The sequence below is a fragment of the Hyla sarda genome, chromosome 1, assembly GCF_029499605.1.
Source record: "Hyla sarda isolate aHylSar1 chromosome 1, aHylSar1.hap1, whole genome shotgun sequence".
In the NCBI taxonomy this organism is placed as follows: domain Eukaryota; kingdom Metazoa; phylum Chordata; class Amphibia; order Anura; family Hylidae; genus Hyla; species Hyla sarda.
In genome coordinates this window covers 321945388-321960719 of record NC_079189.1, presented here as the reverse complement: position 1 = coordinate 321960719, position 15332 = coordinate 321945388, and positions in this window count along the sequence as shown.

Here is a 15332-nt window from a genome sequence, read left to right as displayed (position 1 = left end):
CTGAACAACATTAAACTCTTGCCAGGAAACATTGGCATTTGAGAGAAATATCTTTAGGTTTTGGAAAGGTCTTTTTTTTTTTTACATCACTGGCTTGCAGCTTTGTAGCTTCTCTGTTGCCTTGTTTTGCAACAGAGAACATTGAAGTATGTTACACAAAGTGTATTCAACAAATAGTTCACTGTGAGTGTAATAAGAATTAAGTGGTGTAAACAATTGATTTCTTGAGATCCATCCTGAGAACACTCTGTGTGCTGCTGGTATCACTGAGAATTTTTGGTTATGGTTCTGTTCCTGAGTGCTATTCATTCAGCTCAGAATTTACCTAATTTAAGTCACAACACAAATGTTCCCATGAAAAAGCTGGTATCATGCTCACCAGCTTGTGCTATTTCCCTTTTCTCACAAAAGAGTAACTGGAGATGTGACCTCTAATCTTAACCTGAGATGCAAAAATGTAAAACATTATTGTAAAGGATGCATCAAGCAACCTGTCAAAAAAAATAAAAAATAATAATAACAATAATCAGACCCTCTAGGGAGAGGGAGGCTGGACAACAACTAGAATATTCCCAATGTACTATACTGTATGGACCAATGTAAGTGAATGGTCTCTCTGCTACACTCAAAGCCTATTTAAAGTGGAACCAATTAAGAAACATTAACTGAGATGCAAAAATTGTACTATTGTAAAAAATGATTCAGATAGGTTGCATGTTATGTGTCAGACCAAAGGGCAATGATGTTTTGGTGTACACCTGGGTAGGGACATCTGTGACCCAAGTTTCTAAGTTTGTCTCAGTATGCAAAGACTGACACAACATCTGCAGACAGAAGTAGCTGTGGTTGAAAGTCAAAGCTTGAAAGACAAAGGGACAGAAGAGCACCATGTTGAACTATAGCCAAACTGATATAAAACTACAGTCAACCACAGCAACTCAGGTCACAAATACCCATGCCAGGTGCCCCATTTGGAACTCTGTCAGGTCTGATATTTCATACCCCTTTTAGAACAGCACAACTATTAACGTTCATCAGTAGCAATTTAAGACAGGTGACTACGAAAAAAAGAGGGCATAACGGGTGATAGTAGAAGTGTCAGGAATAGCTTATCTTGACTAGGTAAAAATAGGTGTGTCCTAGTTATTTTGCCTAACCCCTGTATGCTTTATTTATATAGTAGTTTTTGTGTTTTTCAGTAGTTTCCAGTAGTTCTGGTGATTGTTCAGCTGGTCAGGTAAAACTATTCCATTCTTTGCTGTTTGGGATTACGTTAGTATCTAAAAGCAGTGATGCCCTCATTGCCCATTTCTGGAGAATCTGTCACTAGGTGCACATTGCCCTGAGATCAGCATAAACTAAAAGAGACACTGATCAGAATGATGCATTACTTACATTGTTCTGTACAGTCTTACTCCTGATATGCAGGAAACGGGCACGGTTCCCTGCCGATGCCTTTGCTCACGGCTGCTGATTGACAGCTGCCTGCCCATACACAGTATGCACAGTACAGACAGATAGCTGCCAATCAGCAGGCGGTGGATGGCTGCAGCATGTCCTTGTGCAAATCGAGGACTACTGGGTGTGGGCACATAATGGCGAGGAGGAGTGTTTAACTCTCGATGTCCCCACTGCACAGAACAATGTAATACATTGTTCTAATCAGCACTTGTCAGATAGGGCAGCATTAACCTATAGTGTATTCTCCTACAACAAACAAGTAGAGGAGCACCAGAACAGGAAGACCCAGTTTATCTCTAGTTTCAGGCTGGGAAAAGGCTGATGTGTGAACAAAAGCATTGCATGGTGTTTTTGTATGGGAAAAGAATAAAAGAGGATATGCTGACATCATTATTATTTTTTTTAACCATGAGATATTCATTTATAAAACAAGAAATGTTTTTTATTCCTATGAAAAATGGTGAAAAGTTAACCAGCCTGGCCAGATCTCCCAAATTTTGAATGTTGGCATATGTTTGTGCCACCACATTGTGTGAGAATTGTTTAGGTAAATTGTCACTTATAAAATTAAAATGATAAACAATATCAAAATTCATCTTAAGACTCACATACAGATGTTTTAATAGGTTTGTATTATTTTATTTGTATTTTGTTTTTGTGTCACGTTAATCCACAGAGACTTAGTACTGTGCCATTAACATGCTTTTTGATATATAGGCATGAATTTATTTTCCTCCATTCCAGTTATTACAGACATAACATAAAATGGCAGCAGTAAAACATCCAACCATTATTCTTTTTACATCCCTAATATAAATCGTAAAGTTTGCACAAATAGTGTTGCAAAGACACGTTTACTTTTATGGGTCAGTTTCCATTTTTTATGATGCTTGCTTTTCCTCCTTAATGCTGCGACATAGAAGGTATCAGCATATGTAGAGGGATATGAATGCTAAGTAATAAATCTCTTTTAAATTAATCCTAAAGCCAGAACTAAAGTAATGATTTTTTTAACCATAAAGTAAAAAAAAAACAATTATAGTTTCCAATCTTCAAGGGATTGCCAACTTATAAGGCTGCCCTGGAGATATTGCATCTTATTCACTTTAGTCAGGGGTGAAGGATTAAAAAGGCAAGGAAAGACGATACTATTAGGTGCATGTTAAACATTTTTCCTTTTACTGTGGCAGAAGATTTCTGAGTGAGGTCGCAATATCAGAACTGGGCATCTACGTAGCTGTTTCATTTTAGTGTTCAGTATGAAAATTTGCAAAATATACAACTTTAATTAACTCTAAAATAAGAGGGTGCAAAATGTGACCCTCTAATTTCTCATAAAATGTTTTATTATGTTAGGCCTAATGAAGTAAAAATGAACATCAAAGCATTATAATGTCACATTAAGGAGTTATTTGTTAAAAAGAATCTGACATCCTGTCCACCCGCACTATACCCAATGTACTGGGTTATAATGCAGCTGAACAGGTATACAAAGAGAGGTAACTTACTTAAATTTGGTCAGTATATGCAGAGTACTGGCACTGTAATCTTCCTGCTGCATTGATCTCCAGAGCGCAATAAAGGCAGGGAGCCGGCTCACCCAGCTCCTCTGCCTCCTCCATATTCTCCATCTGCCCTGTCCCCATATATTAATATGCTAATGAATGCCGCGGGTGAGCCCTCTGCTGTCAGTGCGTTCCCCTGCTGGCTTCATTAGAATGATAATGATGGGGGTGGGGCAGAAGGAAGCTGGAAAGTAATGCAGCAGGAAGCATTATATTGGGTTAAGTGTGGGTGAACAGGGTTTTAGATTCTCTTTAAAATTGTTGCCTAATGCAAATCTGCAAAATAAAGTTGCACATTTTTTAACAAACTCTTAATTGGCGCCAAGTGAACGGATCTTGGTGCAGAGGGGGCATGGTTTCACGTGAAAGGGCCAGGCCACTAGTAAATGTAGACTGTAATTGAAACCTAGCTGCACAGATCTTAGTAAACTTCCCTCATTCTGACCCAGATATCAAAAGGGTCTCACAAAAAAATTGACTTAAATACCCTGCTTATGCTGGCTGAATTTGTCAAATTTTGGCATTTATTTAGAAAATAGGACTGAACATGCAAAAAAACGAATATTCATATATTATATGAAGCCATTTGTTATGGCATAGTTGGTTGGCTCCTTTTTAAATTATTGCCCGACTTGCGACATCTTCACAATTTTGCTAATAATAACTATTTGACAGTGTTTTTGTTGCATATATATATATATATATATATATATATATATATATATACCCAGTTCTTGACATCAGGGTCACATGTGGCCCGACGACAATCTACTATCAACAATTTGCCCTATTATTTATTCCAGTTTTGCTCTTATTCATATCTTACTCATGCACAGTATGCATTCACCTTGTCATAGTGTACCATTTTGGTCTAAGAAATACCAGAGATTTTTCTTTAATATCATTACATACTTTCATTACATACTTTTGTTATTAAGGACTAACTTTTGTTTCAATTAGCCTAGAGTACTGAATTACACTGAATAATCACTATTTCATCTTCAAAACCCCCAGGGTATAGGAGTTATCAATAACCTAAAGTGGACATAAAGTGTACTTTAAAACATGGAAAATTGAGCAGTGAGCTTCACACAATTTAAAAGGTTTATTCAACATAAAGAAATTTTAGTGTGCACCTGCCAGACAATAAAATACATGCTTAGGATTGATCTTTGCTTGTCATGGGGTTTAATGGCTAGGTTGTGAGATTACCATAACACTGGGGATATCTTTTTTTTTAAACTGGCTAGTCCCTGTTGGAGTTCATTCTCTCAAACTACAAATCCCATAGTAAGTGTGAGTTAAAGAGTTAATGCAGCAAATGGCAGAGACATACGCAACAGTCTGTTTCAAAGAGAAGGGATATGGATGTTAAAGACCAATGCCCTGGGCAATCCAGGACTGAATGACAGATTAGAAATGAATGCTTTTATTTGATTTTGTTTTGAGGCTTGTGAAAAAGTGTATGTTCTTCCTGTTTTTAATTCACTGTTTGTACGGATGAAGTGCAACACCCTTTTTTCGTGACATGGGTGAGGAAGGTGTATTTACCTGCACCCAGGTGGCGGAAGAGGTTGGTCTGACGAAGCACTGCTTAGTCTGTGCGAAAGCAGCTGTTAACCTGTTTGTCCGCAGGTTCCCGGCGTCCTGCTTAATGAAGTGTATGCACCGCACCATCTAAGAATAAAGGGGGACATGTATCAAAGATTTTACCCCTGTTTTGTGTGTATTTTTTGCGCAAAATTTTGCGCAAGCCCTTTTTTTGCGCATTTTTTTGCGCACGTTTTGGTAGAGCATGTCGTCCAGATGTGGGTGAATCAGGGTACCTTGGAGTGACAAAAATAGTGCACATGGATTTATTACCTGCGTTCTTTTCCTTTGCACCAAAAATTTTGACGCACATGCGTCTTTTTCTCCATAAATATAAGCCAACTTTAACTGCACGTAGCAATCCTTTCTATTTCTGAAGGAAAGTTCTACTAAGGAACCACCAGAATGTTTTTACTTTCCTATCTCAATTCCTCATTTGGTTCGCTTTATATTGCTTTTTACTCCTTGGTTATTCCAAAGCACTTTTAAAATAATTTGCATATAGAATATTTGTTTACAGTTCAGTTATTCATTAGATCACTTGTATATTGTTAATTTATGATCCAACAATTTAATACATTTACATAGGAAATGTTTGATAACTTATCATTGAACAAGCTCCGTCACATTAAAATAGCTTTGTATCCACTTAACACTGTAGATCATTCTCCTTTTATTTTTACAATTTACTGCTTTCCGTTATACTTTTCCCCAGCGCACGGTAAGATGGTGGCTATCACTGATCTTACCATGCGACCACGGGGGGTTTCATTTCCCCCCCCCCCCCCCCACCGATCGCTGCTATCAGCTAGTCAAATCTAACTAGCTGATAGCAGCGCGGTGTGTGAGTACGGATCACGGGGATCGGGACACACACCGCTCTGCCAAGTGTCCCTTACCTGTCCCACGGCGTCACTTACCCGGCCATGCGGTATCCTGAGCAGTCCCAGTGCGAGCGGCGTCCTCCAGGCGGTCCCGGGGGTGGTGCGTCCCCGCGATGAGTTTGCAGCAGCAGGGCGGCATCTTCATTGGCAGCAGTGAGATCGCCGTAAAGCGATCTCACTGTTGCTTCTGGGAGTTTCAAAACTGCAACTCCCAGCATGCCTAGACAGCCTTTGGCTTTCTGGGCATGCTGGGAGTTGTAGTTTTGCAACATCTGGAGGGCCACAGTTTGGAGACCACTGTATAATGGTCTCCAATCTGTGCTCTTCCAGATGTTCCAAAATTACAAATCTCAGCATTCCCACTCTGTCGAGGCATGCTTGGAGTTGTAGTTCTGTAACATCTGGAAGACCACAGATTGGAGACCATTATACAGTGGTCTACAAACTGTGGACCTCCAGCTGTTGCAAAACTACAACTCCCAGCATGCCCAGAATGCCCAAGCATGCTGGGAGTTGTAGTTCGTCAACATCTGACCATTCAGATATTGCCGAACTACAACTTCCAGCATGTCTGGCCATGCTGGGAATTATAGTTTTGCAACAGCTGGAGGCACACTAGTTGGGAAACATTGTTCGTTTCCTAACTCTTTTTCTTAACCCGTGTGCCTCCAGCTGTGCCTCCAAACTATAACGCCCAGCATGCACTGACAGACCATGCATGCTGGGAATTAAAGTTGTGCAACAGCTGGAGGCACACTGGTTTGGAAACACTAAGTTAAGTAAAACATTTTCAAGTGTTTTGCAACCAGTGTGCCTTCAGCTGTTGCATAACTACAACCCTCAGCATGCACGGACTGCCAAAGGGCATGCTGGGAGGTTTAGCAGTATGCCTCCAGCTGTTGCATAACTACAAGTTCCAGCATGTCCTTCTGCTGTCACTGCATGCTGAGATTTGAAGTTTTTGCAACAGCTGAAGGCACACTGGTTGCGAAACACTGAGTCTGTTTCCGTGTTTCGCAACCAGTGTGCCTCCAGCTGTTGCAAAACTACAACTCCCAGCATGCACGGACAGCCAAAGGGCATGCTCGGAGTTGTAGTTTTGCAACAGCTGGATGTTTCCCCCCCCCCTCCCCCCAATGTGAATGGACAGGGTACACTCACATGGGCAGAGGTTTACAGGGAGTGCTGCAAGATTGAGATGCAGCAAACTCACTGTCAACCTCTGCCCGTGTGACTGTACCCTAAAAACACTACACTACACTACACTTAAATAAAATAAGTAAAAAAACACTACATATACACATACCGCTACACAGCCCCCCTCCCCTCCCCAATAAATATGAACAACGTCTGGTACGGCACTGTTGCCAAAATGGAGCCTCCAGCTGTTGCAAAACAACAACTCCCAGTATTGCCGGACAGCCATTGACTGTCCAGGCATGTTGGGAGTTTTGCAACAGCTGGAGGCACCCTGTTTTGGAAACAGTGGCATAGAATACCCCTATGTCCACCCCTATGTAAAACCCTAATTTAGGCCTCAAATGCGCATGGCTCTCTCACTTTGGAGCCCTGTCGTATTTCAAGGCCACATTTTAGGGTCACATATGGGGTATCGCCGTACTCGGGAGAAATTGCCTTACAGATTTTGGGGGGCTTTTTCTCTTTTTACCCACTATGAAAAGGAACAGTTGGAGTCTACACCAGTATGTTAGTGTATAAAAATAAAATTATTTACACTGACATGCAGGTGTTGCCGCATACTTTACATTTTCACAAGAGGTAAATGGGAAAAAAAAAAACATTTTTTGGGACACAATTTAGCCAGAGTACGGAGATACCACATATGTGGGCGCAAAGTGCTCTGCGGGCGCACAACAAGGCCCATAAGGTAGAGTGCACCATGTACATTTGAGGTGATTTGCACAGGGGTGTCATAGATGTTAAATGAAGAATAAGGACATTGGTATAATTGATGTGTTATAATTGGGTGCAAAAAGTGGTATTATTGTGAGATTAAAACTCTACATAATGAAGAAAAAAATTCTAAAACTAATAACGAGGACACACTTACTGTTTAGCTGCAGATACGCTGCAGACAAAGCTCCTAATAAATAGAGCTGCGGTGTAAATTTATGCTCTGAGGAGAATTCTAAATTTAAACGCAATTCAAGAAAGTAGCTGCACAAGAATGATAAATTTAACGCAGCTGCGCCAAATTTAGACAACAGGCAGAGGGGTAAAAAACTTCTATTATACACTGGAAATGATACATGTCCCCCAAAGAAACCACCAGCATTTCTCCTAAACCATGAGTGCTCCCTCTGTTCTTCTTTCAGTATCATGTCATGAACTGTATTCCTAATCTTAAGAGGTTGTAGCACAGGAAGATAGCTTATTTGGTTGTACAGCAAGTGTGGACCTGCTATTGTTGCAAGAGCACGTACTGGGGACACTTGTGTCATAAACGGCAGTTGCCGACCTCGCTTTGTTTGTAATTTTTCTTTCTCCCACACATCAGCCACCCCACCCACTGAAACACACCTGTGCTGCTGTAATGCACAAGGTCAGGGTTTTCTGACCAGGGTGCCCCCAACTGTTGCAAATTCTTGCAGAATTGGCTCCCATCCAGAGGTTGCTCCACCCATTAAAGCAAAGACAGACTCCCTCTGAACAATTGTCATTCTGTATACTGTTAAAAATAAATGTAGGGGGGAAAAAGTCACAGAAGAATTGCAAGACCACCATGAACTACAGTAACTTTACATCCCTGTAGCATAGTCAAAAAACAAAAACAAACCCCAGAACACCCCTTTAACTTGTTGGGAACTAAGGGCATACAGGTACGCCCTTGTGTGATGAGGGCAGATGTTATTACCCTAGGGGAAGATGACATTAACCCCTTGTGTTTGTGACCTCAGGGTGTGGTTTAACCTCTTTACCACCCGAAGGTATACCGCTGGATCCTGGGCTTAGGCACGGGGGCAAATAATGGCTCTGACGCCAAGTTACGGAACAAAGGCAGCTTTACTGAGTTAGACAGGTGTAACAGTCTTAGCCCTTAACGACCATAGACGTAAATGTACGTCCTGGTTGGGCAGTACTTCGAGCACCAGGACGTACATTTACGTCCTGTGTATGACCGTGAGCATCGGAACGGTGCTCGCATCATACACAGCAGGTTCTGGCTGCTAGCAGCAGCCGGGGGCCCGCCCGTAATGGCCGACATCCGCGATCGCATAGATGTCCGCCATTAACCCATCAGATGCCGTGATCAATACAGATCATGGCATCTGCAGCAGTGCGGTGTCGCAGCGATTCGATCATCCAGCATGGCGGCCGGAGGTCCACTCACCTGGCTCCGGCCGTCTCCCGGAGTCTTCTGCTCTTGTCTGGCCAGAGCAGAAGATCACCGATAATACTGATCGGTGCATAGCACTGAACAGTATTAGCAATCAAACGAAAAGTGTAAAAAAGTGTAAAACAAAAGTTGAAAAATATAAAAATAAAAAAGTGAAAAATCCCCACCCCCCACATAAAAATTTAAATTGTCAGATTTTCCCATTTTACCCGCAAAAAGTGTAAAAACATTTTTTAAATAAACATATTTGGTATTGCCGTGTGTGTAAATGTCCGAACTATCAAAATATAATGTTAATGATCCCATAAGGTGAATGGTGTAAACGTAAAAAAATAAAAAAAAAAGTCCAAAAATGCAGCTTTTTTGTCAAATTTTATAAAAAAAAATGTATAAAAAATTATCTAAATGTTTTATATATGCAAATGTGGCATAGATAAAAATTACAGATGACGGCGCAAAAAATTATCCCTCATACCGCCCTATTTACAGAAAAATTATCAAAATGCTAAATAGTCAAAATAGGGCAATTTTAGATTACTGATTTTGTACGAAAAATGTTACATTTTTTTTAAGCGGTACAAAAATATAAAAGTATCTAGCCATGGGTATCATTTAAATGGTATTGACCCACAGAATAAAGAACACATGTCATTTTTACCGTAAAGTGTACAGTGTGAAAACAAAACCCTCCAAAATGTGCAAAATTGTAGTTTTCATTTAAATTTCCCCCCTAAAATAATGATTTTTGGGTCCACCGTATATTTTAAGGTAAAATGAGAGGTTTCATTACAAAGCACAATTGGTCACGCAAAAAACACGCCCTTATATGGGTCTGTAGATGGATATATAAAAGAGTTATGGATGTTAAAAGGCGAGGAGAAAAAAAAACGAAAACGCTAAAATTGGCCTGGTCCTTAAGGTTAAAATGGGCTTGGTCCTTAACCCCTTAAGGACTCAGCCATTTTACACCTTAGGACCCGGCCATTTTTTGCACATCTGACCACTGTCACTTTAAACATTAATAACTCTGGAATGATTTTAGTTATCATTCTGATTCCGAGATTGTTTTTTCGTGACATATTCTACTTTAACTTAGTGGTATAATTTTTTGGTAACTTGCATCCTTTCTTGGTGAAAAATCCCAAAATTTGATGAAAAATTAGAAAATTTTGCATTTTTCTAACTTTGAAGCTCTCTGCTTGTAATGAAAATGGATATTCCAAATATTATTTTATTTTATTCTCATATACAATATGTCTACTTTATATTTGCATCATAAAATTGACGAGTTTTTACTTTTGGAAGACACCAGAGGGCTTCAAAGTTCAGCAGCAATTTTCCAATTTTTTACAAAATTTCCAAAATCACAATTTTTCAGGGACCAGTTCAGGTTTGAAGTGGATTTGAAGGGTCTTCATCTTAGAAATACCCCACAAATGACCCCATTATAAAAACTGCACCCCCCAAAGTATTCAAAATGACATTCAGTCAGCATTTTAACCCTTTAGGTGTTTCACAGGAATAGCAGCAAAGTGAAGGAGAAAATTCACAATCTTCATTTTTTACACTCGCATGTTCTTGTAGACCCAATTTTTGAATTTTTACAAGGGGTAAAAAGAGAAAATGTATACTTATATTTGTAGCCCAATTTCTCTCGAGTAAGCACATACCTCATATGTCTATGTAAAGTGTTCGGCGGGCACCGTAGAGGGCTCAGAAGGGAAGGAGCGACAAGGGGATTTTGGAGCGTACGTTTTTCTGAAATGGTTTTTGGGGGGCATGTTGCATTTAGGAAGCCCCTATGGTGCCAGAACAGGAAAAAAAAACACATGGCATACCATTTTGGAAACTTTACCCCTTGAGGAACGTAACAAGGAATAAAGTGAGCCTTAATACCCCACAGGTGTTTCACGACTTTTGCATATGTAAAAAAATTTTAAAAAAATTTCAATAAAATGTGTGTTTCCCCCCAAATTTCACATTTTTGCAAGGGTTAATAGCAGAAAATACCCCCCAAAATTTGTAACCCCATCTCTTCTGAGTGTGGAGGTACCCCATAAGTTGACATGAAGTGCACTATGGGCGAACTACAATGCTCAGAAGAGAAGGAGTCATATTTGGCTTTTTGAGAGCAAATTTTGCTCGGGGGCATGTCGCATTTAGGAAGCCCCTATGGTGCCAGGACAGCAAAAAATACCCACATGCCATACCATTTTGGAAACTATACCCCTTGAGGAACGTAACAAGGAATAAAGTCAGCCTTAATACCCCACAGGGGTTTCACGACTTTTGCATATGTAAAAAAAAATTTTTTTTTCACTAAAATGTGTGTTTCCCCCCCAAATTTCACATTTTTGCAAGGGTTAATAGCAGAAAATACCCCCCAAAATTTGTAACCCCATCTCTTCCGAGTATGGAGGTACCCCATAAGTTGACCTGAAGCACACTTCGGGCGAACTACAATGCTCAGAAGAGGAGTCATATTTGGCTTTTTGAGAGCAAATTTTGCTCGGGGGGCTTGTCGCATTTAGGAAGCCCCTATGGTGCCAGAACAGCAAAATAACCCCCACATGGCATACCATTTTGGAAACTAGACCCCTTGAGGAATGAAACAAGGGGTACAGTGAGCATTTACCCCCCACTGGTGTCTGTCAGATCTTTGGAACAGTGGGCTGTACAAAATTTTTAATTTGCGCAACCCACTGTTCCAAAGATCTGTCAGACACCAGTGGGGTGTAAATTCTCACTGCACCCCTCATTACATTCCGTGAGGGGTGTAGTTTCCGCAATGGGGTCACATGTGTTTTTTTTTTTTTTTTTGCGTTTGTCAAAACCGCTGTAACAATCAGCCACCCCTGTGCAAATCACCTCAAATGTACATGGTGCACTCTCCCTTCTGAGCCTTGTTGTGCGCCCCCAGAGCACTTTGCACCCACATATGGGGTATCTCCGTAGTCGGGAGAAGTTGCATTACAAATTTTGGGGGGCTTTTTTCCCTTTTACATCTTGTCAAAATGAAAAGTATAGGGCAACACCAGCATGTTAGTGTAAAAAAAATATTTTTTTACACTAACATGCTGGTGTAGACCCCAACTTCACCTTTTCATAAGGGGTGAAAGGAGAAAAAGCCCCCCAAAATTTGTAAGGCAATTTCTCCCGAGTACGACGATACCCCATATGTGGCCCTAAACTGTTGCCTTGAAATACGACAGGGCTCCAAAGTGAGAGAGCACCATGCGCATTTGAGGCCTGAATTAGGGATTTGCATAGGGGTGGACATAGGGGTATTCTACGCCAGTGATTCCCAAACAGGGTGCCTCCGGCTGTTGCAAAACTCCCAGCATGCTTGGACAGTCAACGGCTGTCCGGCAATATTGGGAGTTGTTGTTTTGCAACAGCTGGAGGCTCCATTTTGAAAACAGTGGCGTACCAGACGTTTTTCATTTTTATTGGGGAGGGGAGGGGGGCTGTGTAGGGGTATGTGTATATGTAGTGTTTTTTACTTTTTATTTTATTTTGTGTTAGTGTAGTGTAGTGTAGTGTTTTTAGGGTACAGTCACACGGGCAGGGGGGGTTACAGCGATTTTCCCGCTGCGAGTTTGAGCTGCAAAATTTGCTGCATCGCAAACTTGCAGCCTGATACTCACTGTAAGCCCCCTGCCCATGTGAATGTACCCTGTACATTCACAGGGGGGGACCTCCAGCTGTTGCAAAACTACAACTCCCAGCATGCACAGTCTATCAGTGCAAGCTGGTAGTTATAGTTTTGCAACAGCTGGAGGCACACGGGTTGGGAAACACTGAGTTAGGAAACAGACAATGTTTCCCAACCAGTGTGCCTCCAGTTGTTGCAAAACCACAACTCCCAAACATTCTCAGGCATGCTGGGAGTAGTAGTTCGGCAACATCTTTAGAGCCAGATGTTGCCGAACTACAACTCCCAGCATGCTTGGAGTTGTAGTTTGCAACATCTGGAGGACTACAGTTTGCAGACCACTAATACAGTGGTTCCCAATCTGTGCCCTTCCAGATGTTGCAAAACTACAACTCCCAGTATGCCAAAACTGTCCAGGCATGCTGGGAGTTGTAGTTCTGCAACATCTGAAGGGCCAGATGTTACAGAACTACAACTCCCAGCATGCCTGGACAGTAAGGGCATGCTGAGGATGTGTAGTTTTGCAACATCTGGAAGGGCACAGTGGTCCCAAAACTGCGGACCTCCAGATGTTGCCAAGGGCTGTCTGGGCATGCTGGGAGTTGTAGTATACAGGGTCCCAATACAGCAATGCATGTCGCTTTATGGCGACGTGCATTGCTGTAGAGGGCCCAACCGCGGCTGAAGATCTACTCACCTGTCGCCGCCATCTTCCTCGCCGGGATCCGGGTCTTCAGGGACGAGGTAAGTACCGGGGCCGGTCCCCAGCACTCCCCCGTCCCCCACCGTGTCCTCCGGTCTTCCTCCCGTCCTCTCCGGACTTTCAGGGGCCGGGCAGGACGGGAGGAAGTAACCGCCCCCCCTCCTGCGATTGGTCGGTTAACTAACCGACAGATCGCAGGGTATAGGAGGAGGTGGCCGGTTTGCCACCTCGCTCCTAGGCTCCAGCATGGTCCTGGCTGTCTGTGACAGCCGGGATCATGCGAAATTACCGGGCGGTCGGGTCCCAGAGACCCGATCAGCCCGGTATCGCCGCAGATCGCAAGGGCAATTTCCCTTGCGATTTGCGGCGATCGCCGACATGGGGGGCCTACATGGCCCCCCTCGGCATTTGCCCTGGATCCCTGCTGAAGGATTTCAGCAGGGATCCGCTTCCGATCTCCGCCGGGTGAGCGGCGGAGACCAGGAAAAGACATGACGTATGCATACGTCATGGGTCCTTAAGACCCAGGGTGTGCTGACGTATGCATACGTCATGGGTCCTTAAGAGGTTAAGGGGTTAACAGCTTAGCCAGGCTCAAGGAGGGGACCAGCGACTTCAGAGACCTTAGGGCTTGCTGGGACTTGTAGTGAACTTGGACAATTGGATGCAGGGCCACGCTGATTTGACACAGATTAATATTGACTGACTTGACTGGGTCTGACTTGACAAATTTCACCCTGTTTGTAGCTTACCAGGTTTTGACTGTCACCTGTGGGGTAGTTGACTTTTGGATGCGTGGCTGCGTGGTAGGCTTCAGGCCTCCTCAGGACACCAGACACTCTCTCTAGTGACTTGACCTCACTGTACTCAGCAAAGACTTGGAATAAGAGACTGGACTAGCTCCTCCCAGGGTTTATATGGGGGAAACTGTGGAGGGGTCCCATAGGTCACTGTAGGTCACATGGTCACTGGTACCCTCCTTGGTTACAACACATGACAACAGTATTTAAAGGCATATGAAAAATTATGTACACTTTACTTTGGATAACATAGGTATTTAGGATTATTCATGAAACACAGATACGGGGGGGGGGGGGTCTCTGAATGGAGTCTGCCTGACAGGGCAGCAAGGGTACAAGCATGTTAGGGTCCCATCCGACAAGAAGCCTCCGCGTGGTGTAAGAGGGACACGTTTTGATCAAAAAGTGCTCTAAAATCCTCCATTTTTTTGATCAAGAGTGTTGCTGCAACCTTCTTTTTTTGTATACTTTGTATTTGCCACAGCAGCGTGCACCCGTGTATTAGGTATTTGTGCTGGCTTTTTTTCTTTTTTGTGTTTTTGCAATGCACGTTATTGGGAGTGGCACCCTCTCTAGCCGTGCACCCCTCCCTGTTTCACTGGAGGTTTTTAACCCGTTAAGGAGGTTTTTTCCTTTTTTGCATTTTCGTTTTTTCCTCCTTACCTTTAAAAAAATCATAACTCTTTCAATTTTGCATCTGAAAATCCATATAAAGGCTTATTTTTTGTGCCCCCAATTCTACTTTGTAATGACTTCATTCATTTTACCCAAAACTCTACGGCGAAACGGAAAGAAAAATCATTGTGGGACAAAATTGAAAAAAAAACAAAAAAACCCAGTTTTGTACATTTTGGGGGCTTCCGTTTCTACACAGTATATTTTTCGGTAAAAATTACACCTTATCTTTATTCTGTAGGTCCATACGATTAAAATGATACCCTACTTATATAGGTTTGATTTTGTCGTACTCCTGGAAAAAATCATAACTACATGCAGGAAAATGTATACGTTTAAAATTGTCATATTCTGACCCCTATAACTTTTTTATTTTTCTGCGTATGGGGCGGTATGAGGGCTAATTTTTTGCGCCATGATATGAAGTTTTTAGCAGTACCATTTTTGCATTGATAGGACTTATTGATCGCTTTTTATTCATTTTTTCATTATATAAAAAGTGACCAAAAATGCACTATTTTGGACTTTGGAATTTTTTTGCGCGTATGTTTAATTTTTTGCACGTACGTTTAATTAATTAACGATATATTTTTATAATTCGGACATTTCCACATGTGGCGATACCACATATGTTTATTTTT